The 27,905-nt window shown below is 45.0% G+C and overlaps 1 long non-coding RNA gene across 1 annotated transcript in view; it reads right to left on the bottom strand.

Annotated features, from left to right (window-relative positions):
* Positions 1–3,687: 3,687 nt before the first annotated feature.
* Positions 3,688–27,905, bottom strand: part of LOC109246223 (uncharacterized) — a 61,433-nt gene continuing 37,215 nt past the window's right edge. Inside the window, exons 2-4 of the long non-coding RNA XR_002071267.2 lie at positions 16,368–16,636; positions 10,940–11,678; positions 3,688–3,978 (exon numbers count right to left, since the gene is read on the bottom strand). This is a non-coding gene — a long non-coding RNA (uncharacterized LOC109246223). The remainder of the gene's footprint in view (positions 3,979–10,939; positions 11,679–16,367; positions 16,637–27,905) is intronic.

The raw sequence follows: 27,905 nt of genomic DNA on the forward strand, positions 1-27,905 counted from the left end.
ATTAGAACAGAGAATTGTGGAGTGACTTTGAATGGTAGTCTCTGAGGAGTAGCATTGTTTGTTCTCTCCAGTCTTTAATGAGCTTTAGTAAATGGCCAGGAAAAATTACCTTCTTTCTGTAATATGAGAGAGGCGAAGAATGAAGGAAGCTATAGAATCCCTAAGAGAAAAAGGAACACACACACACACACACACACACACACACACATACACCTCCTTCACAACAGCACTTGAGTTGGTTAGGAGGACACAGTTCTCCTTTGGACTTATTTGAGGACAAGAGATCTGGTTACTAAGTGCATTAAAACAGAAGCATGTCCCTAATTTGTATTGATTATTGTTATCGTTACCACTGTTGAATCTGCTGGGGAAACCATCCATCCTCTAATTCCATGGGGCCGGATATTCGTTACACCCCTCATGTTAAATTTCTTTCCTCTTTAATGACTGGAAGAGAATTAGAAGTGGAGCAATAACAGAAATTAGCTGTGAAGAACCTGCCCCTTCTCCACAGGTCACTGAACTCCATAAGAAGAGCCCCTAGTTTGTAAAGCTCTTATCCTAAAGGCAACTCCCCCCTCCCCATCCCCAGCCAAATAACTTTTATGAAGGGTCAAATCATTTCCCCCAAGTTGCCATAGACTGCTGGGCTTGCACAGAGTGCTGCCTTACCTTGTCTTCAAGAAATGGATCTTTTCAGGGGCACCCGGGTGGCTCAGTCGGTTGAGCATCCGACTTCAGCTCAGGTCATGATCCCCCGGTTTGTGGGTTTGAGCCCTGCGTTGGGCTCTGTGCTGACAGCTGAGCCTAGAGCCTGTTTCAGATTCTGTGTCTCCCTCTCTCTCTGCCCCTCCCCCGCTCGTGCTCTGTCTCTCTCTCTCTCTCTCTCAAAAATAAATAAAGTTTCAAGAAATGGATCTTTTCAGCCTGAAAGTTTCTCAGGTCAAAGGGAGATTTTGCACTCATTTAAAGGTGTTCTGGAAGGTGGACTGCCCAGGACACACCCAAAGCCAAAGAGAACTAAGCTCTTTCCTTCTTCCATCCTTTCAACCTTGTGCTGGGGCTGGCGGGGGGGGGGGGGGGGGGGGGGGGGGGGGGGGGGGGGCGGGAGGGGGCTTGGAGTTGGGGGACTGCGAGATAGTCCCCCTCCCTAATTCAAAACCAACTGAGAAATAGCACAAAAGGACAAGTCAGGACAGGGTCCAAATGTCACTCCCGGACTGATGAGGCTGGTATGTGCAAATGTGGCTTTTGTCTGGTAAGCTAGCAAACAGCACAACTAGCCTCATTTCTCTAGCCTCTGCAGCTCTGGGGATTGCACAGCAGGAAGCAGGGAGGAGCCCCCCACCCCCCCACCCCACCCCTTGCAGCAGCTTGCTCTCAAGAGGAAGTGGCAGGCAGCCTGCCAGAGCCCTCCTTTCTCTTCTCAGGTGCCTAGCATTCCCATGCCCAGCATGGAGCTATGGCCACTGTGGGGCTCCGTCCAGTCTGTTCCTGCCTGCGTGCCCTGGACGGTGCTTTTCTCCCTTTCCTCGTGGATAGTTGCTGACCTTAAGCTTTATTCTAGCTGGATCCTAAGCTGTCACTTCGACACATCTTATAAATTGGTTCCCACTAAAAGTGGAATGCCTCATAGAAGCTTAATACATTTTGTAATGTCAATGGGGGTATGGGGGAACAAAACATGGGATTCAGAGTCAGACAAACCTGTGTGAATTTCACATGCACTTCTTACTAGTTTGGAACCCTCCGGCAATTTCTTTTACCTCCCTGAGTCTCAGAATCTTCATTTATAAAGTGGGGGTAATGCCATTGTTGGTGAAGTCTCTGTAGGGCGACATGTCTGCACGCAGTAAATGTGCGTGTCCTTCTGTTCACATTCAGATATAAGGAGATGATAATAACAATAGTTTCTAATTATATAGTGCTTGGAGTTTACCAAAGGCTTTAATGTAAATATTACACAAGAGCCATGAGGATTACAAGACTCAAAATCTCCCTCCTACGGCAGGAACTCTCTCTGTTGCAGGTGAGGGAACCGAAGCTCAGGAATTGACTTGTTCAAGGTCGTGCAGCTGGGAATTGACACAGTTCAGATGTGAATATGAGTTTTCTGCCTCCCAATTCTACTTTCTCCTCATCTGATTAGTTATTAGGAGCAGATTTTCTAACACCGAAAAACTAGAGATAGTATTCCTTAAATCAGAAGAGGCAGCCGAGGAGGGGCTTAATCCACCTACCAGATGTGTTTTGTTTAGCTGACAGACTTTCTCAAAAACTTCAATTTTTTTGCTAACATTTAAAAATTGGGGTATTACTTGTAAATATTTGGATTTACAGCTTCTCTTAAAAACCGTGAGGCCTAGAACCTACTGATTCTGCAACCTTGAGAATGCTCCTTCTTTGCCCTCCCTCATCTGTAAAATGTGGCCAGCGACGGTCCCTACCTCAGAGGGTGGTTGCGAATGAAATAGGATAAAATATTCAAAATATTTTGAACAGTCCCTGGCACATAGGTAGATATACTGTGTGCCAGCAAAATGGAGGCTGGGGATTATCCTGGAGAGCTGCAAATTCTTCTCATATTTGAAGAAATACAAGATGGAAGTGTTGTTTTAGTATGACATCCAAAGCCAAAGTTGGTTCTTACGCAGAGAGTATAGCTTAACCCGGCTTTAATGCCTGAGCTCTTCCAGCTGAGGTGAAGAAATGATTTGTCACGTCTCCCATTTATGATACTTAAAGCAAACAAGGGGAAAAAACTAACTTTTGAGCTGGCATTTTGCATGGCTTTGCAAGGAAGGAAGGAATGAGGAAAGAAAGGGAGGGAGGGAAGGAGGGGGGAAAAAAGAACTTTGCATGGTTTTGCTTAACCTAAAGAAGGAAGGAAGGAAGGGAGAAAAGGAAAGAGGAGAGGAGAGGAGAGGGAACAAAGGGAGAAGGAAAGGGGAAGAAAGGCAGAGAAGGTTGTTTTGAGTACTGGGGAAGGTGACGTATCCATGCTGCCAGAATACTGTAGATACGCTAGTGCCCTCTGGTAGCAACTTGCATTTTGCTTTGTTTTGTTTTCAAAAACTTCAAAGTTTCTCCAGGCTTCATCCTCAATTAGAACAAATGTCAGTAACATGCTTGAAGAAAATTTGTTTAGAGATGTGTGTATGCTTGAAAATTGCACATTACACATGCCCCATGCATGATTTTCCACTAAATTTTTAACGATGAGCGGAGGTACACGGTTCCAGATAGATGAGTGAATCTGAATGTATATATCTGGTGCTTTGCACGTTGACATAAACACAGCTGCTTTTATACATTTGAGAACATTTGTGTTTATTTGAATGTGTGATGGGGAGGTCATCAGAATGAACACACTCGTTGTGTTTATTTGAATCTCACATTGCTCATAAGAATACATGCCGTGTTTGAACATGCAGTCAAACACCAGCTTCTCTAAAAGGCAAATCAAACCCCAAAAGGCAATTCAATGCAAAACCCCATTAATGCTGCATTAGAGTTGAAATTCCATTCCCATGAAAGCCAGAGAATTTGGAGTTAAAGGTTTTCAGCAGCAATCTTATTTCTACTAGCTCAAGAGAACAACACAGTTTCTTTCCACTACTTTATCACAGTACATAAAATTTGTATTTAGTAATGAAAGAAAGAAAGAACTAAAGGAAGGGAGGAAAGAAGCAAGGAGGGAAGGAAGGAAGGAAGGTAGGAAGGGAGAAAGGACCCCAACCATAGCACTAAAGTACCAAAAATGCTAGCAGGGTACTATGTGCAATATTCTATTATAACATTGATAACATAAAGGGCACCTAAGCCTTGTTGCTTCATATTTGAGGGCTGCTGTTGGTGTATGGATGAAGTTAGGGTCCTCTGTCACAGACTTGGGTTTGCAGATTTGAGTGATGGTTATGGCGATGGTGATGATTTGAATGCACGCTTCACTCTCACTTTTAGTAGCACAAGAATGTTCTAATGCCAAGAAAAAAAAAAAAAAAAAGGTAGGTAGGTAAAGATATGATCCTAACCTTACATTAGGTTTGCTTGCATTTTAGTCCTGAAACAGAGGTGAATACAAAACACAGCCGTCCATGATCCACAATCTTTTGCACACTTCAAGAGGAAGAACAGCATTAAAATTCAACCTTGACGGGGGTGCCTGGGTGGTTCAGTCGGTTGAGCGTCCGACTTCGGCTCAGGTCAGGATCTCGCCGTCTGTGAGTTCGAGCCCCGCGTCAGGCTCTGTGCTGACAGCTCGGAGCCTGGAGCCTGCTTTGGATTCTGTGTCTCCCTCTCGCTCTCTGCCCCCTCTCCACTCACGCTCTCTCTCTCTCTCTCAAAAACAAATAAACATTTTAAAAAAATTGTTTTTAATTCAATCTTGACACTTTGAAGCAATGTAACCAGCTACATGTACCCACTTTCAACCACTGCTCTAGCTAAAGATAAAGTCCTCCCTGTGTTCCACCAGGGTACTTTTTTGAATTCTTCATCCTTCCATATGCCACAAGTTGGAAGGAGTGTTTGGATAGTCAGGAACTAAGGCATCTGCCATTAGAATCTTCAATATTAGATTTGCATAGCTTCTTACCTGTGGTTTTCTTTGGGAAAAAAAAATATGAGAAGCAAATAAATAAACAGAACGGAGAGGGGCACACAGAGCAAAATGAGATTCCTCGGTAAATTAAAGAGCAGATGCAGGTGATTGAACAAGAAAAAGTATGTGTTTCTGTTTGGCTCATGAGAGCAGACAAGATTACAGCCAATGGTGACTTGGCTAGATAGTAGGGATTTTACTGTACGTTATTAATTAAAGCTGAAGGGAGGGAGGCACCAGGAAGAGGTGAGCCCATGTCTCCACAAAGCCACAGAACACTAAGGGTTGGCCACCAGGCAAGACTTGAAATCTGGAAAGACTTTCAAAATGAAAAGCATTAAAAAAATCTTTAAAGTTGTTGTCATTCCAGAACATGCTAGAATAACATAATGTCTCTGCCGGCTCCCCATTAGAACAATTACAAAATTCGAAACAGCTTAACTTTTTAAATTAGGTAAGTTCAGATTGATTGAGAGCAGAAGCAACATTTCTTTTCCTTTTCCACTGTCATTGGCTGTAACTATGTCTTTGTTTTCGTACCAGAATGAGCTTTTGTCTACCTAAAATATTATTACTACGTTGCAGTTTGTTACTCCATTAGGTCTAACACTTCTTAAAAAATGTTTCAGAGATGACAAATGGAAAAGAGGAGAGGAATTGCATTTTAAATCAAGCAATTTTCTGAGTTTTATGTGGAAAACAAGCAAGCCTATCTTGAACCTCCCCTTTGATGAGGCCCCAAATATACAAAGGGATCAAACTCCATATAGACAAAAGGATTTCTTCCCTGACTTGGGAGTGATATCTTGTTACACTAATGGCTCTTGCCAGCTATCATAGACCCTTCATTTACAATCTTCAGAAGTAGGGACGCAAGACTGCCATTTTAAACCTCAATGTCTCCCAATCAGAAACATGCAAAGTTGCCTCTCAGAAGGAGACATGACCAGAGCAAGAGAAAATAGAACCTTTTAGTGGAAAGGGAAGTCAAAAAATAGTATGTTTGATGCAATCTCATTTTCATTTTTAAAAAACATAGTATCTGTGTATGTGTGAATCAGAAAGGGTAACAGACCAAGGTGTCAATGGGGGAGCCTTCTTTTCACTAACTATATGCAGTTATTTAGTCCTTTTCCATAATAAAAGATTAATTACGTTTATAACATGAAAAATATCTTTAAATATTTTTCAAGCGTGGAGATTTTCGAAATTAGTCACATAACGCTGTTCAGTTTCACCTCTGAAAATAATTCACTCAGGGATACAGCTCACTCATTCTAAAGGTTCTTGAACAGCATCTAGAATAAAATCTCTTTGACATCAGTGCCGTTTGAATTCCTGTTTCACAGATAGGAAGACAGGACAAGTGAGACTCCCAACGGGGCCCTCCCTGGTGCCTCACGATAGTAAAAGGAGGCCATGCGCAGACCAGGTCCTCTGTCTGCAGATATCATGTCCTTTCTTTTATTTGGAGGAAGATCTGCATAACATTCACGAGGGCCACGGATTGGAGGGTCAGGATGGCATGTGAGTATCATTCACCCCACTACCTTCCCTCCTGAGTCAGAATTCCTAAATCAGAATCTTGGCTTCACCCCTTACTAACTGGGTAAACTTAGGCATGCTATTTATACTTTCTCTGTCTCAGTTTCTGCATCTGTAAAATGGAGATGAGAGTAGCTCTATTTCACAGGGTTGTTTCAAGGATTAAATGGATTAAAATACATTAAATACCGGGGCACCTGCGTAGCTCAGCCAGGGAAGTGTCCAACACTTGATCTCTACTCAGGCAATGGTCTCATGGTTTGTGGGATCAAGCCCCACGTCCGGCTCTGTGCAGACAGCACAGAGCCTGCTTAGGACTCTTTCTCTCCCTATCTCTCTACCCTTCCCCTGTGCACATGCACAAGCACTCTCTCTCTCTTAAAATAAATAAATAAATGAAATATGTTAGACACTAAAAACAGTTTCTGGTCCCTGGCAAACATTGAATAACTCTTGATCATTTTTATTCTTTTTTTTTTTTTAATTTTTTTTCCAACGTTTTTAATTTATTTTTGGGACAGAGAGAGACAGAGCATGAACGGGGGAGGGGCAGAGAGAGAGGGAGACACAGAATCGGAAACAGGCTCCAGGCTCCGAGCCATCAGCCCAGAACCTGACGCGGGGCTCGAACTCACGGACCGCGAGATCGTGACCTGGCTGAAGTCGGCCGCTCAACCGACTGCGCCACCCAGGCGCCCCTCATTTTTATTCTTAACGTAAGAGGACAATCTGTATCACTTACCTTAAATAGAAGGAATTTATTAATAAGTAAAAAAGAAAAACATGTCATTAAATTATTGCTATATCCTGTTGTCAATTGCTATCTACTCTGGCAATGAGGCCTACTCTCTGTTAAAAAGAGAGACAGTGAGAGGGGCGCCTGGGTGGCTCAGTCACTTAAGCATCCAACTTCAGCTCAGGTCATGATCCCACAGTTTGTGAGTTCGAGCCCTGCTCCAGGAGAGCTCCAGCCTCACTTCGGGCTCTGCGCGGATGTGCAAAGCCTGCTTAGGATTCTCTTTCTTTCCCTCTCTCTCTCTGCCTCTTGCTCACTTGCATCCTCTCTCTCTCAAAAAATAAATAATAAAAAGAAAATAAGACTTAAAAACCTTATAACCTACACCAGTCAGAATAGCTAGAATTCAACAAAGCAAGAAATAACAAGTGTTGGCGAGGATGTGGCAAAAAGGGAACCGTTGTACACTGTTGGTGGGAATTTACATCGCTGCGGCCATTTTGGGAAACAGTATGAGTTTCCTCAGAAAATTAAATATAGAAATACCATACAATCCGATAACTCCATTACTGGATATTTACCCAAAGAAATTAAAAGCACTAATTTCAAAAGAGAAATGCACCCCTATATTCATTGCAGCAGCATTTACAATAGCCAAGAGATAGAAGCAATCTAATTGCCCACTGATACACGAATGGATAAAGAAGATGTGGGAAACTCACACACACACACACACACACACACACACACACACACTGGAATATTACTCAGCCATAAAAATAATGAGATCCCACCATTTGCAACACTATGGATGGACCCAGAAAGTATTGTGGGAAGTGAAATAAGTCAGACAGTGAAAGACAAATACTATCTGATTTCACGTATATGGGGAATCTTCAAAACAAAACAAATGAACAAACAAACGAAAAGCAGACTCATCAATACAGAGAACAAACTGGGGGTTTCCAGAGAGGAGGTGGGCGGGGGGGCTGGGTAAAATAGGTGAAGGGGATTAAGAAGGACAAACTTTGAGTTATAAAATAAATAAATCACGGAGATGAAAAGTAAAGCATAGGGAATATAGTCAACGATATTATAATGTTGTATAGTGACAGATGGTGCTACACTTATCGTGGCAAGCAATGAGTAATGTATAGAAGTGTTGAATCATCATGTTGTACACCTTAAACTAATATAACATTGGATGTCAACTATACTTCAATAAACTTTTTTAAAAAATAAGAGAGACTAAGTTATTAAAAAGGTGTTAAAGACACAGTATCAATTGAGACAGTCTGCTGAATTAATTAGAAGGATTGAAAGAGAATTTTAAATGGAATAATTTTCTCACTAAATGAAGCAATATACCTTGATACCTGTGTCCATGAACCACCCCAAATCATCTTAAATATACTGTCCTTCCCTCAGGATGTACTGATAAGCCGTCACGGCTAATATGAAACTGAACTAACGCGACAATGTGTGGGTCATCTCAAGGACAGGAGCACTAGTTGATTAGATAGAGGATATTGGGTCGCACTTTTCTGGCTTCAAGGAGTTAAAAAGGCAGGCATTTGGGTAAGAGCTTATGCTCCGCAGCTGTGTTAAGGTGCGGTGCTTGGGGGCGGCGAGCCCAGCCCTCCCTCTCCTTGTCCCTCTCCTGAAGTGTTCTCTCTGCTTCTGCGAGGCCTTCCAGGCACAGGGCTGATGCCCAGGACAAGGTGAGCCGCATCCCTCCTCTGTACTGAGAGCGAGCTCACTTTGTCTCTCTGGCCTCCTTCTTATTGCCCACCGTGCAGGGGGTCAACCTTTGTAGCAACAGGACAGTAAGGCCCCGGTCCGGCTGCTGAAGGAGGAAGGGGCAAAGCCCTGAGCCAGCTGCAGTCTGAAGCTCCTTGGGCCTAGACAGATTAGAGGAGTCAGCCTTCCGTGTGGTCCAGCCCAGCAGTCCAGATTTTTTCAGGGCTAATTAAAACCACAGAGCTAGCTCATAATAAAACGAATGTTCCCATCCCATTTCCTCTTCTCTCTCTCTTTCTGTCTCTCTCACTTGCCTCAGAGTGAGGCTGAGTGGCCGACCAGGAAGATGCCCGGAGGGTCCCTGAATATAATATCATATGATACCATCCCATTCTCCCCCCAGCTTCAAACAACATGCTGGCACTTTGGGGGTCTCCGGAGCCAGTGGGAAGCCCCCCCCAGATCTGTCGCCGATGATGGGAACATCAGGCTGCCGGCAGGTTGCTGTAGCAAACCCTTGTGGCAGGCCACACTCCTGTGGGGTGGCTTCATTCCAGAGTATGGGCTTTTGGTACGCTTGGGGTGAAAGGCTGCCCGAGGATGCATTTGTGGTGGACTTTTTACTTTTGTTTCCCACTCTATGACTGGTGGGAGGACAATCAACGCTGGGACAGAGAACACTCTGGAAGAAGAACCCTGGGCCTAGCCACATGCCTGGACGGTACCTGTCATCATTAGAGTGGCCTCTCTGAAAGTCTTTGTCAGTGACCAGAAACCAATTTGGTTTTTTAAAACAGTTTACAGAACTTTTTTTGTTTCTTTCGAAATGAAAATGGCTTTATTGAGTTCCATGGAAATGATACATATTTTCACAATCTAGATTGTGTACCAAGAATGTCAATGAAAGTTTTGGAACTGCTTTTCGCCCACACATCCAGGCATATGTGACACTGATGTGTCTCTGTTGATTTAAAACATGTTCATGCCATCCCATCGTCCTTGGCGTGAAGACCCAAGCCACTGCCATGACACCTCTTCAGCCTTGTCTCTGCCCTCCCCACTGTGTTACTGCCTGAACTGAAGCTAGAATGAGTTCATTCCCTTCAAAGCAGCATCCGGGGGGCACTTCTCCATTTCCTGCTGTGTACTGGGTCAGTTGTTCTCTTGGGCCTCCTTTCCCAAGGTTGACAAGCTCTTCCAGTGGGCTGGGAAGGCAAGGGAGTCCTACTACCCAAAGAACCCATTTTCTGGAAGAATCTGCAGCCAGAGGACTCTTCTACCAGACAAGTGACCAGTGATTCTGGAAAGCTCCCTCCCTGTATTTTCCCTTCAAACCTCTTTGCTCCACCTGACCTGAAGCTAGGCCCAGCCATTAGAAAGCAGGAAGGCTGACTCTGCTTGAGAGGCAGCTTTGGGGCTCCCTGGGGACTTGGACGTCCACTCACCACCAAGCCTGTCTCTCTGCTCATCTGTGTTAGCTTCCAGATCAACAAAGACATGAAGACAAGAGCTGCCACCTGACATACTGTCCACATTCTCCCTAGAAACTTCTCTCCAGGATGAGCAAACAGAGCACCCCAAACCCTCATGCCCCCCAAATGGAACCCGATCAGTATCCCTAGTTTACCACAGGAGGGCTATTAAAAAATCATCCCCAGGGCCACCTGCCCAGGGTCTATCTCCCTTCAACCTTTTGCTATCCAACTGGTGGACTCAGGCACCACGAGAAACCACATCGCTGAAGTTTGAAAATCTAATTTGTGCTCCTGTTGTTAAATGCTGGTAAGTTACAACCACTGAATTGGAACTCATTAAAAGGGCGGCATTAAGGAGTTGCTGCTGCATTTGAAATCCATTTCTAGGGGGGAGTCTGCGTGCGGTCGGGCACTTTCTCATGGGGTCATTGAAGTCACTACCTTCAGAAAACAAAGTATTCTATTCAACACCTCAAGGTCCCTGCCTGCTTTCTTTTAGGTATTTAACAGAGGATTATATAAGCTCCAATAACTCAATTAATTAAGAGTAAAATGAAGACGGTGACTTCATATTTCGTTGGTCAGTGAAAATTTTAACATTCTCATAACCCTTTTCACTCCCTCTTCTCGTTGTGAATGCTAATAGAAAAATCCTTTCAAAATGGTATTTTGTTAGCAAGGGATGTGCCGACAATTCCGCCGTATCTTCCCACAGATCACTGCTCACATCATTCAGATGTTGAAAATTTTAAATGAAATCAATACTGGCCTATTCATGTCAACAGCACTATCCCTGGCAATGTAAAAATATATAGAGAAATTGCAACCCAAGCGACTTACCCAGCGCTCTTTTCATTACAGGTCGTCAATTAAATTATTTCTACGATATGGTATCCGTCCACAGAATGTTACGCAATATTCATGCACATTACTTCAGCTGCACAGAATTCTTGGGAAATAAATGCAGGCGGGCAGGAGAACTTCAGGAATCTAGTAGAAGAGGGAGGCATTTACGATAAGTCCAGTCATAATTGCCCCCAAGATGATGCTTTTATTGTCACTCAAGGAACAGCAATGTCTTCATTCTTGTGGCTATGACTTATTCCATACTATGGGAGGGAGTATTCCCACAGAGATTCCTTGTAAGAGCTCAGGATGCAGGTTTGGAGGAACTTTGGACTTGGAGGTTGAGAGTCAAGTCTGCCTCTCTTGCAGTGGATCAAGCTGACGGGCCCGGCCTTCGGAACAGCCGGCCATGTCACAATTTCCCTGGATTCAGTAGCTGCAGCTGGCTTGGGAACCGGAGTCCATTGCCAGCCCAGTCCTTGGTCTTCGTTGATGACTCCCCAGGAGTTTCTGCAGCTCCAGTTGCCCTTGGCACCAAGTGGAGGAAGCCAGCGGACTGTGCCGAGGCTCGGCCCTAGAATCAGTGGTCCAGCCGAGATGCACCGGGGTAGGAGGATAAACGGATTGAATCAATAATTTCAATCGCTCCCTGTCCCTGATAGGCACCAGGGAAGGCAGAGGAGCGTGGGGGAAGGGAAAATCCACAAGCCCAGAGCAGGGAGCTAAGTCCCACCTGAGAAGAAAACAAGAAAAAATACCTACATAAGGCAAGGTTCAGAAGGAAGAAAAATGGGCTAAATTCATTTAAGTGCTAGGAATGGTCCTCACCCAGAGAGAGCCATCCCGCCAGCAACCTGTGGTCTGCAGGTCTCCTCCTCCTGTGAGCCTTTAAGTCTGAGGATGGTGGTTTCTATGGGCCGGGAAGTGGCCCAACCCTTCCTCACAAAGCCTGCTGCTCCCTATGCCTCTGGCTTCCAGGGCCCTGGCCAAGGGCCATGAGGCACCAGGCAGAAGCCTAACTCTGGCACCTCCCCGGCTATGTGGCCACGGCTAGACAGCTAAGTCTTCAGGCCTAATCAGCTGACACTTGGGATCCGACCCTCCCAGGACTAACACCGGTGAGTTCTGCAGACAAGGGTCATGGCCAGCCTGCTCCTGATCACTGTCCCTCTGAGTGGTCTGGCACTTTCCTCAGCGGACCCTGGGCACGGATGTTGGAAGCAGCTGGGGCTGCTTCTCTTCAGAAGCCTGGTTGTCTTTTCCTGAGGGCTTACCATCCAGGATCATCTATCAGCCTCCGAAGAGCTTCATGGGGCATTACTATTTATGTCCACAGTTTAAAGACAAGGAAAGTGAGGTACAGAGGAGTTAACTAACTGTGCAGCATCCCTGAGAGAGTCCCTAGTGGAACCAAAATCGAAATCTGGTTCTGTGGGGCCCCAGAGTCAGATCTCTCAGTAGCCAGAATGCACTGCCTCTCTCCTCGCCCTTTAACGGAAGCAACACCGTGGGGATTAAGTTTCTTCTTTTTCAGGGTGGCCTTCAACCACCAGAAATCCAACAAGGGACTTCTCCCAGTTTATTGTAGGCACAATCAGGAAGCAGAGGGCCCAGAGGACACATCTCCTCACCACCCACCTTCTCTATCTTCTGTTCTCTTATGATTGAGACCGCCTCGTCCCATCATCCATGTCCTGGCCCTCTTTGCCGACATGGTCTTCTCCCCACACGCCACCCACATGCCCACCCCAGTCACAAGCTGCTCCTTCCAGGGCCCAAACCTCTGATCTAGCTCTCTCTCTGCCATGAGGGTTCCCAACAAGGCATGCCAAGGGGAACTGGGGTCATGGAGACAGCCTTTGTCAGTGTGTCCCATGATTCCATCAGTTTAGAACTTCGGAAGACGATGCTTTTAATCTAAAATCGTAGGTGAAAATTTCTGGGCCTCAGCGAAGGTCATTTGAAGGAGACCTGGGAGAGAAGCAAGTCTGGTACATCCGCCACCATCCGAGGCAATGACAGAGGACTCCTCCAATCACCCCCGGGACTCAGGCTCCCCAGCACTTCAGGTACACTGCAGAGAAGGGAACACGCCGAGGAAGGAAGGAAGCCTTCAATCAGGAAAGCTGTGGTTTGAGCAGCGGTGAGCAGAGAGCAGGGGTGGGGGTGGGGGGGGACAGATGAAGCCAGAGGCGCCCTGGCTCCATTTCTAAATTGCCATCATGGGAGTGACCCCCAGCCTTCTGGGAGAGCCACCTGGCCATGCAGCTCCTTGTTAATGGAGCCCACAGCTCCGCCACATTGTTTTTGAATTCAATTCACCAAAACATTTTTAAGAATTTGTATGCATGAAGTCCTGGTCTTGCATCTGGAGACACGGAGATGAATCACACATAGTCTCTGACCCTGAGAACCTCGGAGTCTAGCGGGAGAGTCAGACACACACAGAAGCAACCATGATACAAAGCCAGCGGCGATTAGTGCTAAATAGAGATATATACACAGAGGGCTGGGGAAGCTCAGAGGCCAGCTGATTATACTGTCCACCGAAGGAATTTGCAGAGGAAGGGACCCGAACTGGGCTTTGAGGATAAGAGATGCAAAAGAACTTGTCACTCTTTGAAGACTTCATGCATACCCAAATTTTGACATGCATCCCCCTAGAAAATCATCACAGCACCCCCACCTTACACCTGAGGAAGCCGAGCCTCAGAGAGTATGAGCAGCCGAGCTCGGAACCACCCAGGCAGGAGCGCAAGAGACCTTCACAGGTCATGAGAACAGCTGGAGAGAAGGCCCCGCAGCTGGCAAGTGCTCCGTGGGTTTGGAGAAGGGAGGCGGGGGGGGGGGGGGGGGGGGGGGACGAGTTTGCTATGGCAGGAGTTCCCAGGGTGGGCAGCAGAGGTGGGAGTGGGCAGAGGGGGAAACAGAGTCTCCTGGGGGAAGGGGTGACCCTGCAGCCCACTGCTTGGGCTGGTAACTCCCTTCTAGCTATGGAACCTCAAATAAGTTGCTTACCCTTTCTGTGCCTCAGTTCCCCCATCTATAAAGGGGGGATATAAGAAATGGACCTCCCTCATGGAGTTACTATGAGAATACATGAGCTAACATCCATATTATCGTAGGATAGTGCTGGGAGCATAGTAAGTGCTCTATGTGTTTGTTGCCGCTGTTATTGTTGTTGTTGCTATTATTATGATTAAAAGAGGCAGTGTAGACTCCGGCTTGGAGCGCGCATTTTGGAGCCAGGCGGCCTGTTTCGAATCCCAGCTTTGCCACTTAGTGGCCGTGTAATCTTGGTCAATTCCTATCACGCTTCTGTGCCTCGGTTTGCTCATCTATAAAATAGGGACAATGGTGCTAATCTCACACAGTTATTGTAAGGCCTCAAGGAGACGCCGTTTGTAAAAACAGGAAGTCTGGCTCCATGTACCGAGTGATTTCCTAAATCATAATCTTACTGCTACACCTCTGGCTTGCTGGTTAGAGGCTACAAAGTTTCTTCGCAATAGTTGTGCAAGTATCCTCACGGGAGGTCAATAAAAAGTTCAGCAAAAGAACTGTAAATTCTTAATTGTGGGGGATTAATAAGGCTTTGTTATGGTAAATTTACCTCACACGTGATTTAATAGGTCAAAACTACATTTGTAATTAAAAACCTAAGAAATCATGCACGCCGAGGCTTATAACACACAAATTTTAGTCTGAAACAACTAACTTAGGAAACCATAAAAGACAAAGCAGTGTATATAAATCATGGCTTGGGAAGAAGCAAGGTTTTAAGAGGCAGGCGGCTCTATTTGGGGATTCATATCAAGCCCGTCAATATAGGTGCCCAACCCTTTGGCATTTGGACTGTTCGGCCAACTCCATTTTATAGATGACGGAACCAAGGCAAAAGGAGTTCTCCTCACGTAAAATAGGGGCCCCACCAATGCTGACACACGGGCTCAGTTTCCACTTTGGTGCCCAGCCTCCTGCTTTCCTATCCACAGTCACTTGAAAGCAAAGCCTTCAAAACAGATGCTAACCCCACATGACTCCATTTGAGTCTGTAGTTCTGGCATTAATCTGCATTTGAGCTATGGTTTCTTTTTGCTTATGTGGTAAGAAAGGAAAAACTGTGGTAAAGCTCTAGAAGATTCTCAGAGCATACCGCAATCAGAAGACAACATTGTGTAGCAGTTAGGTAGGCACTCCCCTGCTGGGTGGGACCTTGTGGCAGTGTGCGTAAGTTTCTTCTTTTGTAAAATGAAAATATTAATAGTTCCCCTCTCTTAGGGTTGTCTTGAGGGTAGTGTAGAGCACCCTGCCTGCCACGCAGTAAGCACTTAATACGAATTATTGTTATTATTACTTATTTAGGCAAAAGGGTCAGGATGGGGATGGAGAAGGGGAAACCCTAAAACCGACACCACTCTTGCCCTGAACCATAGCGATATTTTCTTTCCTGAAAAAGAGATGCCTTTCTGAGTTAGAAAACAACAACTTAAACATTCAACAAGTTATTGGGGCGCCTGGGTGGCTCAGTCGGTTAAGCATCCCACTTCGGCTCATGATCTCACGGTCATGATCGGTCATGATCTCACGGTTCATGAGTTTGAGCCCCGCGTCGGGGTCTGTGCTGACAGCTTGGAGTCTGAAGCCTGCTTCCAATTCTGTTCTCCCTCTCTCTGCCCCTCCAATTAAATAAACATTAATTTTTTTTTTTAATTCAACAAGTTATCTAATAAGTTTTGCTCTTTGGCATGAAGGTTGAAATTTCGCTTCATGTTGTGCCAGGCATTTCTCTTCAGAGTTAAGTAAATTGGGAAAGTTTGTATCAAAGCTATTTTAAAAAGAAAAACAAAGCAAGGGATTAATTGATTTGAATGCTTTGGTAGTAAAATACCTACAAGTTGAATTTGTAGTTGTTTCCATTTTAAATCACATTGAGAGGCAAATATTTATGTGAGTGTGTGTATATACATTTTAGATATATTTATATATCTGGTCTGATGTCATAGAGTTTAAAGTCCATTGTTCCTATGTGAACAAGAAGAGAACCTTCTTACACTGTGACTGCCCCGGGGCCAGGGCCATGAAGCCCTCCTGAGACCTTATGTTGTCCCCCTGATTTCAGCCCTGGGAACAGCCATCTCTAGTGGTAGGGGGGTAAATAGGTCTCCATTTGTTTGACAAGGCTTCTAGCTGGGTGTCATCACCTGTCACTCACTGGAGCATTGCTGCCTCTCGTCCCCCGCCTCTCCCACCCCCCTCCTCCTGGCCCCCAGAAGGAGAGGTGGAAACCAGCCTCAGCTCGCTGTGGTTCTTCGTTCCCTGCTCTCATCCTCTGAGCCGCAGTCCTGCCTGTCTGCAGGAGGGCAATTCTGCCACCGCCTCTGGTTCGTGTCCTCGGGAAGGTGTCCTGGTGTGTCCTCACTTTCTGCTCAGGTTTCTGGGTGGTGAGGAGTAGAGCGTCCAGTTCATCATGGGGAAGACAGCCCTTCTGCATTGCCAGCAGCACACCTTGTAAGAGTGAGAACTTCCATTCCAAGATAAACAGATATTTTACCTCTTGGGTGTTCGGCAAGTGGTTCCATGAGACTGGCCCAAATGGGCTCCAGTCATGGCCTCAGTTTGGGGGTCTGCCAGCCAGGAGTTAATGAAATCATGTTCATTAATAAGCTGGGAGACTCAGAAAGCTGAAACCTATAAATAGAAAAAAAAAAAAAAAGAATTGGGGGCTGAATGGGCTTCCTGCAGCAGTGTCCTTGCTAAAGAAATGCTAGGCTCATCTATTTTTCTCCCTGAAGAGTGGGAAAATGTTTTCAATAAAAGAGTGAGAAGGGAGGCCTTGTCACAAGAACCATCCATGAGGAGGTCTGTGTGCACTGAATGCTTCTATTTAAAATTCAGGCCTGAATACTACACAGGTGTTTTTTCCAGAATCGACAGTCTCCTGTCTGCCCCCACCACCCACCCCCTATCATGCGCCCCTCCTGGCCTTAAACATTCACTTGAGTTTGGATTGGAATCCGGCTACTCTTTGGCATTGCCGTAATTATGTTGGTCAAGGCCTGTGTTCTTGACAAAGAAAACATTCCTCTAACTCAACCTGAGTAATCCTTAATGAGTCCTTGTATCTTGTGATAAATTTCATAATTATTCAGCCCCTACCACTAACACCGAAATTCATCAGTCAAAGCAAATTAGCCGAGATTCATTAGAATAAGACATCTAGTAGGCACATGTACTTTATTAGCCTCTTACACCAATAGTTTTAATTAGGTACATATTTCACAGCTCTCGAGCTACTCCAGTGAAGGGCTGCCTTTATCTCTTTTATTTACAGTAACAAGCTATCAAACAAACACCACCATAATTAAACTTGGATATAAAAAAAAAACTTGTTTTATTAATGGCAGCGTATTCAAGCCTTGGATTTCTGAAACCTGCACCAGACAGATATTTTTATTAATTAAATAAATACTATTCAATTAAACTGAAAAGATGAGGTGAAGCGCAGGGGGCCATGAGCTTGAGTTAGGAGTGAGATTCTCATCTTCCTTCCTGGCTGATGGTTTCCTCTATCTCACCTTCAGCAGAGGAAAAAAACATCCCTTCATCAGATATTTCAGTGATGAGAAAAGTGATTAAAATCCAGAACATTTTTAAATTATTAATAAGGAATTTAAATGATGTTATAAAAAAGGGAAATACAGGAGAAAATGTTACACATTCATGGAATTTTGGCTCATGCATAATAAACAGTCGAAAACACTTCACTTATAATACTACCCAAATTAAAGAGGCAAGAAGCCGTGCCTCATGCTTTCATACGCGGGTGTCAATGGATGACAAATGGCGCCATCTGCTGGCCTACACGTTAAACACTTACTTGAGAGCCCAGTTGGTAGAGCCATCAGGTCTCAGGTTGTCAAAAAAAAGTATGATAAAACTCTGTGTCTATTGATACTTTCATAGGGGTAGACAAGGTACAACCCTGTAAGAAAGACAAAGTCTAAGCTTAACTGTAAAAGCCTTATCCAGAAGCTTCAGACAAGATGATGTTTGGGGAGAGATTGCTACCCTTTCTGGTCCTCTTAAGAGTCAATAGGAATGAGGTGCCTGGGTGGCTCAGTCGGTTAAGCGTCCGACTTCAGCTCGGGTCATGATCTCACAGTTCGTGAGTTTGAGCCCCACATCAGGCTCTGTGCTAACAGCTCAGAGCCTGGAGCCTGGTTTGGATTCTGCATCTCCCTCTCTCTGCCCCTCTCCTGCTTGTGCTCTCTCTCTCTCTCTCAAAGGATAAATAAACATCAAAAAAAAAAAAAATTAAAAAAAGAGTCAATAGGAGTGGAGTTCTCTGAGACACACACAGAAGGATCACAGCCAGATCCTCAAAAGGCAACAGGGTATGACAGAAAACTGCAAAGCATACACTCAGTGGAAAGCCTGATATGTCCTGATGCCTTTGAACCCCGAGTTTCTCAACTACGAGACGAGGGAGACCCACCGAGTTCCAGGAAGGTACCACTTGCTGTCCCTTGCAGAGACTGTGACACTGTCTCCATCACTCACACGTCATTCCCTGGAATGTTTGTTTCTTTGCTTCCATTCCTACCCCTGCTCTTTCCTATTTGTGTCTCCCTGCATGAATATGAATTCCTCACTCTTTAGACTTCCCAGGGGCTGGTTTGACACCAATGAAATAACATCATTTTAATATAAATGAGCTATATTGATTAACTAAACCAGTTTATATAAATCACCGAACAAAAAAAAACCGTGCAAAACCTTTGAATATATCTTGATTAAAATTCAAATCCTCAAAAAGAGAAGATCTATGAACCCAACATTTGCAGAGTCTCCCTCTTTTTAAGTCTGACCAACTAAATCAGTCCTTCAGAGGCCATCAATACTTACCTGCACATTGAAAATCTACATTGCCAGACACCACAGTCACTGGGACCTTTATCCCTGGCCATGTTTTGGAGTAAAACGTGAAATTAGATCATTTTTAGATTCCTTTATTGTTGTTATAATATTGCTCTTAAGTAACAGATAGCAGAGAAGATAATTTACATTTTTATAGGATATCATTTAGAGGTTATTGCGAACAAAGATGTTATTAACAAAATTTGAGTAAACTTACATTGCTTCTGCCCTATCTGGAACGTAGGACTCAGAAAGGCTCTTCGCATGGGACTGCTGTGAGTAAGGAGAGCCTAGCCATGCACTGTCAGATTATAGTGTGGGTCACCCATATACTATGGAGCGATGGAGTGTGTGTGTGTGTGTGTGTGTGTGTGTGTGTGTGTGTGTGTGAATCTCCCCATGTCCATCTTCTGGGGGGCTTAAGTCTCCTGTGAAAATAGAAAACCTGACCTAGTCCTTATTATAGGTAAATAGGCCATTTTTAAAATCGAAGTATAATTGACATACATTATATTAGTTTCAGGTACAATATAATGATGCAATATTTGTATGCTTTGTGAAACGATCACCACGATCAGGCTAGGTAACATCTGTCACCATACATGGTTACGGAATTTGTTTCTCGTGTGAATGAGAATTTCAAGCTCCACACTCAGCAGTTTTCAAACATGCAACACAGTACGATCAAGTATGGTTGCCATGCTGCACATTCAACCCCGGGACTTATTTAGTTTATAATAGGAAGTTTGTAACTTTTGACTCTCTCGGCCCATTTTGCCCACGCTCTACCCACCCTGGTACATCGTTCATTTTGATTCCACAATTTCCCTGCCAGGGTTCCGCCTTCCTGAATGGCCTTCTGCCTTAGATAAGGATCCAAATATTGATGCGCAGGCTGTGGCCCACTGTTTCGCCCTGGCTCTGGCCCTCATGCCCTCATGCTTTTCTCAGCTCACCCTTTGGAATCACATATCATTCACAGCCCTGGGAGCTCTGAATAGCCAGTGCCTCCCACCCTCAAACAACAAGATCCCCACCCCCCTTTTCTCTCTTCCTTATATCTCTTACAGGTTACTGACCCCTCATACCTCATACCACCCTTAATCTAAATTCTTCCAGGGGCAAGAGGGTGGCTTAGGATCCAGCCTCTGCTCATGCATTTCAAGGTATCCCTGCCTAGTCTCAGACTGGCCTAGACAGGTGGGGGTCAGTGGGTGGCATTGATATGGCAGAAACAAGAAAGAAGGTTAAGAGGCTGACATGCGTGGAATACCTGCTGTGAATCCAAAACATCACACTCTCATTCAAGGTAGGAAGAAAGATGGAGGGGCCATGCCAGCTATAGAAGAACTTTACCAGGGAAACAAAAGTATTCTTAGAAACTCTCAGCAGATTGCTGCTCCCGTCATTGGCCAGAATGGTCATGTGCCACTCCCGAGGAATCTGGGAAGGCAAGTATTTGACTGGATGCCTTTATTCATGAATTCAACACATATTATCAACAAATATTGTCACTTCCTTAATAAAACTGGGTGGGTAGAAAAGATACCTGTCACATCCTCCAGCAAAACAGAACCCTGTAACTTCCATCCTAATTTTTCCATCTACAACCTCCTCGAGATGGGCTAGGTCAACTTCAGGTAATGAAGATACAGATGAGAGGAAGGAGGAGAGGAAGAGGAAAATCAGTGAGGGTCTGAGAAGAAGAGAGTTTTCCAGGAACTATAGAGAGCAGCTTCTGGAATAGCCAGCCGTGAGAACAGAAATGACTAAAAGAGGAAAAGGAATGGTATTCTTCTTTGAGTCTTTGCCAGGAGTTTTGAGAAACCCGAGTAAAGAAGTTGGGCTATTCACAAATTCCATGTAACAAAACATGGGTGGTGACACTGCCCTGATACTGAGCTACATGGGCCTAAACTTTATAAGGGTAATATCATATTTGCAGCTGATATTTGCAGTCATCATTTCCTGGTTTTGCATTGTGCAATCTCACAATCACCTCCAAGCCTCCCATTAATTCATGGCTACATCACTCTCCCCTCCCGAAAACCCTCTGTCCTCATTCTCAAAGTTAGTCCTCCCTCAGTTCTGCTCCACTCCCCAGGTTGTATATGCCACTTAACCCCTTGTAACCCATCCAGCCTTCTCCACCAGTCCCATCCCAGCATGGGCACTGTTCCCCCCATTCCCCCAACCTTTGGCTAGGAGAAATTCCATGGCCAGACAAGACAAAAGCAATAATCCACAGTCTATTTCTCAAAGTGTAAGTCTTTCAATCTTAAGCCCATGTCAGGGAACACTTCTCTAACTAAATCTTTTCCAGAAAAATCTTCTCTCTCTCTCTCTTTTTTTTTTTTTTTTTTTTCAAAAACAGCAGCAAAAGATTCACCGGGTTTAAGCCACTAAATAGAACATTCTGCGTCATCTACAGAGACTCCAGGTGGCCTCACAGTTTACTCCAAGGATAATGGGTGGAATTTGCCTTTTATTTGTGAGTCAAAAACCAATCTTAGCGAGTTTCCCAAAACAAAGAAAGTCAGAGAACCAGACAGCAAGCAAACAACACCCCTCTACCCATAGGTGTATCTTTACTAAAATTATAAATAATATAAATACAACAAAGGGGGCGCCTGGATGGCTCAGTCAGTTGGACATCTGACTTCAGCTCAGGTCATGATCTCGTGGTCTATGAGTTCAAGCCCTGCATCGAGCTCTGTGCTGACAGCTCAGAGCCTGGAGCCTGCTTTGGATTCTGTGTCTCCCTCTCTCTCTGCTCCTCCCCTGTTTGCTCTCTGTCTGTCTGTCTCTCTCTCTCTCAAAAAATAATAAAAACATTTTAAAAAAGAATATAACACAGTTACCCTTCTCTGGAAAACTAACTAGAAGATTCTGGTGTATTTTTTTAAAAATCAATTTTATTTCCTGGAGCCATCCCTTCCCTGTATATACACACACCCATGCAACACTGTATCAGTTGGGATTAGGTTCTTCCGGAAGTAGCAGAAAACTCAATTATGAGCCTTAAACAAGATAGATTTTTTTTTTTCTACCTCAGGTAACATACAGGCAGGCATGTCAGTCCAGGGTTTCTTTGGAGCCTCACGGTGTCAGGAACCAAGGCTTTTATCTTATTGCACCACCATGTGTGGTCTCCATTTCCAAGGTCATTTTCTTGTCCAAGATGGCTGCCACAACTCTAACTTCAATGCCACATTTCAGCAAATGCATTCAAGGAAAGAAACAAGTAGTACCTGTCACTCCTGTTCACATACCACCGGCTAGAATTTAATCATATAGTCATACCTACTTGCAAGGTACTTTGGGAAATGTAGTCTTGCTCATGATAGCCATTTATGCAGCCAAGTACTTACTTACTTTACTACTATAAAAGAAGGGAGCAACAAAATAAATAAAGTAGTATTGGATTATCACCCATAGTGAAAACAAATTTCCATCTGTCCATACAAATATAAATAAATGATTGACTAGTAGGAGAGAATGAAAAAATCTGATACTCCACTCTTAAGGAGGTCAAGCATAATTCTCCACTCCTTAAGTGTGGGCTACAGATAGTGAATTTCTTCCAAAGATGACAGTATGGAAAAGGAGGGGGAAAAAAAAGAGTAACTCTACCGTGGAGAAACCTAACAAATATTACCTCAAGCCAGGTAATCAAGGTTAACATGAACAGTGATCAATCATGTTGATAGTTGATATGATGTGATAAGAATGGCACTTTACCTCTGTGGTCTTCCCCGAAACATATAACCTTCAATCTAATTATGAGAAAAACATCAGACAAATCACAATTTAGGGACCTTCTACAAAATACCTGACTGGTCCTCCTAAAAACTGTCAAGGTCATCTAAAACAAGGAAAGTCTCAGAAACTGTCATATCCAAGAAAAGTCAAAGGATACATGACTAAGAAGTATAACGTGATATCCTAGGTGGGATCCTGGAATCAAAAAACAAACAAGCAAAAAAGATATTTGTAAAACAAAACAAAAACACCTGAGGAAATTTGAAAAAAAAAAATGTGAACGTTAGTCAATAATAATGTATCAATATTGGTCTATTAATCATGACCAATGTACTATATTAAAATAAGGTATAGTAACAAAGGAAAGTAGGCTATATGAGAACTCTGTACTGTCTTTGCAACATTTTGTAAGTCTAACACTATTCTAGAATGAAAGTTTATTTTAAAAAAGAAAGAGAGAGAAAGAGAGAGAGAGAGGAAACTAGGCATTGGAGGATAACTAGTAGTTTTTCCTCCAACCCCATACATGAGCCATCTCTTCTCTTTATATCCCCAAGTCCAGAGATGGTCACACCAGAAAGGGCCTTTGAGACCACGGCTTATCCCCCAAAATGAGGGAAGGAAAACGTAAAGAAATCTCCAAAGAGGGTTGGCCTGTTGTTACCCAGTCAACTGGTAGAAGGGCAAGAACCCCCTGACGTCTTGACAAGGGGCCAAGCACTCCCCCCACTTTCCCACCCTGGTGAGGGAGATACCTCAGCACAGTGGAAGCGGCTCTGCCATTAGCTGTCCTTGTAACAATGGCAAGTCACCCCATCTCTCTGAGCAATGGTTTCCTCACCTTTAAAATGGAGATAGTGCTAACTGCCCGGCTTATCTTCACAGCACTGTTGTGAGGAGTGAAACTCGTACAAACATCTGTCATTTCTATGTTGTAATAGTCCAGCGGGGACCTTTTGACGTACTGAAATTTGTGACACGGCCCAAGAGAATTGACCCAAACATCACATGTGTCCATTCAAACACATAGGCAGTATCGCCTTCCAGAACCAGGATACAAAATCTGGTCACGGCACTTTTCTTTGTTTCTGATGAACTGCTGTAGGCTTGCTGTTAACAGGATCTTGTGGTGTCTCTCTCACACCTCCCTGCTCCCCGATCAGCTGTCCAGGAAGCCTGGATTCCCACACAGCCCCACCAGAAAATACAGGAGGCCACTCAGGCCACCACCCTCTGCTTCTCCTAGCAACACGCTGTCAGTCCTGTGGGCTCTGGTAGATGGTACCGATTCCCTGGGGAACACTGCCTTGCAGATCCAGATCTCTGCGCAGGTCTGCCAGGCTTCTCCGAGGGGGGACAGTGCCGTTTCCTCAGTGCTGACCCCAGCGAAATCTCCCACATCTGTGCCCCTACCAATGCAGCGACTCTTGCCCAGCTCTTTCCATTCACATTTTTTGGGCACTGGTTAGCCTCAGAGGCACTGAGCTGGTTTTGGTTCCAGCATCTACTACCTCAGGGGTTCAGAACGCCATTCTTCTTTCCCTCCAGAGCTCCGCCTTTGGAGTTCAATTGCTTTGCTTTTTATCTTAAACCCTCACCACTCAAAATATTCTACCCCCTTTCCTAGATGTTGGAGCTACTCATTCACTCTCCCTTATAATAAGCTGAGTTGGGTACCTCCAGGGTACCTTACATCCACTCTTTGTAGGGAAATCCTTTGGGGGATGTGGTGCCACTCTCAGGACGCAAGGAGACTTTTTAGCATCCGTGACTGAAAGTATAAACCCCTCAATGGGAGAGAGAGAGAGGAAATTGTATTATCTGGCAAGGCATTTTACTACGAACAAACAAAAACTAAACTTGAGTGCCTAAAAATTCCCAAGCATTGGGACACTGGGAATCAAGAAATGGACCAGTGTTCCTGCCTCAAGAAGGTTAGAGCCAGGAAGGGAAACAGATGATTACCATGCAGTTCGCAAGTATCCTAAGTGGCTCTTTACTAGAGGATATCACGCTGACACGAAGGAGGGGCCCCATCCAGTCTTGCAGAAAACAGTATCCCCCCACCACTCTAGGTCCGAGAGGGTCTCCCCGTGGAGATGGCTCTCTGGGCCTGGGAGATGGTCACACTGAGCTCTGGGTTTCATGTGGAGGAGAGAAGGACAAAGTGTGGGGTCTCCTCAGAACTAACATTATGAAAAATAAGCTCAATATGACATCGGATGAAAACAAGAAAAAGGAGCGTTTCTTGAATGAGTCTGGACTCTCTTGGTCGAAAGTGACAGAACTTGAGTCCAACTGATTCGGGCCAAACAGAGAATTAGAAAGATACAAGACCACAATTAGGAAAAAGGGCAGGGGCCCAGGAAAAATCTGAAATTGGGGTTTGACCACCACATGGCTCTATTCCTCTCTGAGAGAGGCTTCCTTTTCTTTCACAGATTGACTGCCTTCACATGCTGGGGACCACAGCTCAGAGAGCTCCTGGGGTTGGCATCCAGGGGCCACCTCCTCCACAAAGAGGTACACAATATTCTCTTGTTTCCAGTTTAGAAAACCCCAGGGGAAGATGCTGCTTGACGTGGTTTGGGTCAATGTTCACATTCAGACCCATAAACCAGAGCCAAAACTGAGTGAGGAGAGAGTCATGCTACCCAAAAAAAGCCCTTGGGGACTTGATGGTGTCAGTCTGAGAGGAGAGAAAATTGTGAGCCAAGAACCACCCCAACAGTCGCCTCCTGCTGATTCAATGCTCAGAACACCCAGGACCACAAGGTGGATTTGACTAAGAAATTGCATCCGTTTTTATCACTCCGAAGTCAAACCCCTAACCACGCTCTGAAATACTGCCTCAGACAGGCGAAATCTCTGTAATTACAAGCATATGGTAATATTCTCTTCTAGCCACCAGGAAGTTGACTGGAGTAAATAAACAGGAGCTGTTTACATCTAACTAGCATTTTGCTGAGGAGACATTGAGGGGGATGGGCGGGGGGACTAGAGACCGGAAGAGACAAGGTTCGGCAGCTGCCCTCAAGGACCTTTCGGCTCCTGGAGTTACCGTGGATCTCAAGTGGATCTGGAGTAGGTTCCTGGGAGGCCACCTGAGAAGGGGGCTGGGAACCAGGGTGGTGGTGGTGGAGGATGAGCCCTAGGAAGCCGAGCTCCTGGCCTCCTGCTTCTAGAGCATCTCCTGCCTCAAGGGCTCTGTACATTGGATCTCATGTAAAATCATGTTTGTAAAAAAGGTTCTTACATCTTTGAAGATGTGTGAACACTTACAGCTATAGTCCAGCTGCCTTGTTCTGCTCCTGGAGACCCCGGGGTCCAGGAGATCTGCTTATTACATGCATTTAATCCTCACAACCATGCCAAGATCTCTCTGGTGAAGGCAAAAATGATTGTGGAGCCTTTCCTCCTGACCCCCAGGCTACCAGCCCTCGCTTCAAGTGCATAAAACTGCCAGATAAAACCACAGCCGAGAGTCCACATGTGGAAATTCAGAGAAGAGAGACCATTCTCTTGAATTGTTGTCTAATGGCGTATCGACTAGTCCGTCGTGCAGACTGAGGGAGAGGCAGACGCGAGGGTGAGAGGAGGGGAGAAGAGAGCTAGCATGGACGGGACAGCTCCCCAAGAATGGTGCGGGTGAATGATGTGCGGAGGAGCAGGGCTGAGAAGTGGGCAAGGAGAAGAGAAGGAAGGGATTGCAAAGGAGAAGGGAGAGGGAGGAGAGGAAAGAGGGGAGGGAGATACAGAGGCCAGACCTGCCCAGAAGTCCCAAGAAGTACGCTTACAACAGCTGAGCGTCTCCCCTTGCCTTCATGCCACAGATTGAAGTCCTGAAGTCGCCGATGCAACATTTGCTCAGGAACTCATCATCAGATGCTTTAACGTAGGTTAACGTGACCGCAAAGGCACACGGAGAGTTTCCGCGTGCTGGGCACTGACTGAGCTCGGGGCCAGACAGAATGTGGGGAGCCCGAGGGGACTCACGTGGTGTCCCCGCAAGCCAATATCCTATTGACCGTCATTTGCTGAGAAGGGGAAAAACCGATTTGCGACGAATATAATTCACGTATGTCTTTCTCGATGTTAAAAACAAGAGAACTATCACATGCACCGAAACATTTTAACTTGATTATAGAGTTGCCTTCCATTTCACTTTAGTCCAAGAACCATTGAATAGTATTTCTTTCAAAGCACAGAGATAACTTATACTGATAGAGTTATAAAACCTTGTTCAAATTTTGCTTAAAAATCTAATTTCTCTGGCTTTCATGCTGCCAGAATGTTTCCCATGTTTTTGTTCTTGTATTCTCGCAAGATTCTCTAAGTCAAACAACTGCCTGGGAAGCCTGGTATCGGGACTCTGATTTAGATAATGGCATAATTCTCCAGAATACAGCCACAGGCCTGGCATTATTTTCAGCTGCCCACAACTGCTGTTCTCAGGGTGGGTGATGGCAGCTGGAAACGCAGCAACACTGGCAAATAGAGATTTTTTTTTTCTCTCTCTGAAGGATGCTATCTATTCTGGCAGGATAGGATCAATTCCATGTAGCCGGATATATCAGGAGCATGCGCAGAAGGCACCTTACTGGCATCACATTTATCATTTACTCCAGGGGTGTCTGGTGTCCCTTAAACATCGGCACACAATGCCCTTCCCCATGGGCAGCTGCCTTGATGGCCCAGCTCTTAATCTGGCTTTGGCTGCTCCAACTGTTCACAAGTTGGAGCATGTGGCAACTTGGCATTGTCCCAACAATGCTAAGAAAATAAGTCATTATTATACCCATTTTACAGATGAAGAAATTGAGACTTAGATTAAGCAACTTGCCCGAGGACAAACCGACAGGAAAGCAAAGGAGCCATGGTTAGACCAGAACTTCCAAGCCTGTGTTCTTACGTACGTCGTTGTCTACTGACTCCTCTAGAAAAGGTAAGCACACCTTTCACTTCTATTCATGTTTTCGAGTTTCCGCCAAAATGGCTATTTTTGACCTGAGACCTACAAACTCAGAAGCACTGACTGTGGGTCAGTCATCCCATGGGGCGCCTGGGTGGCTCAGTCGGTTGGGCATCGACTTCAGCTCAGGTCACGATCTCACGGTCTGTGAGTTTGAGCTCCGCGTCGGGCTCTGGGCTGATGGCTCGGAGCCTGGAGCCTGCTTCTGATTCTGTGTCTCCCTCTCTCTCTCTGCCCCTCCCCCGTTCATGCTCTGTCTCTCTCTGTCTCAAAAATAAATAAACGTTAAAAAAAATTAAAAAAAAA

The sequence above is a fragment of the Panthera pardus genome, unplaced genomic scaffold, assembly GCF_024362965.1.
Source record: "Panthera pardus isolate Hobbes unplaced genomic scaffold, ASM2436296v1 HiC_scaffold_11, whole genome shotgun sequence".
In the NCBI taxonomy this organism is placed as follows: Eukaryota; Metazoa; Chordata; class Mammalia; order Carnivora; family Felidae; genus Panthera; species Panthera pardus.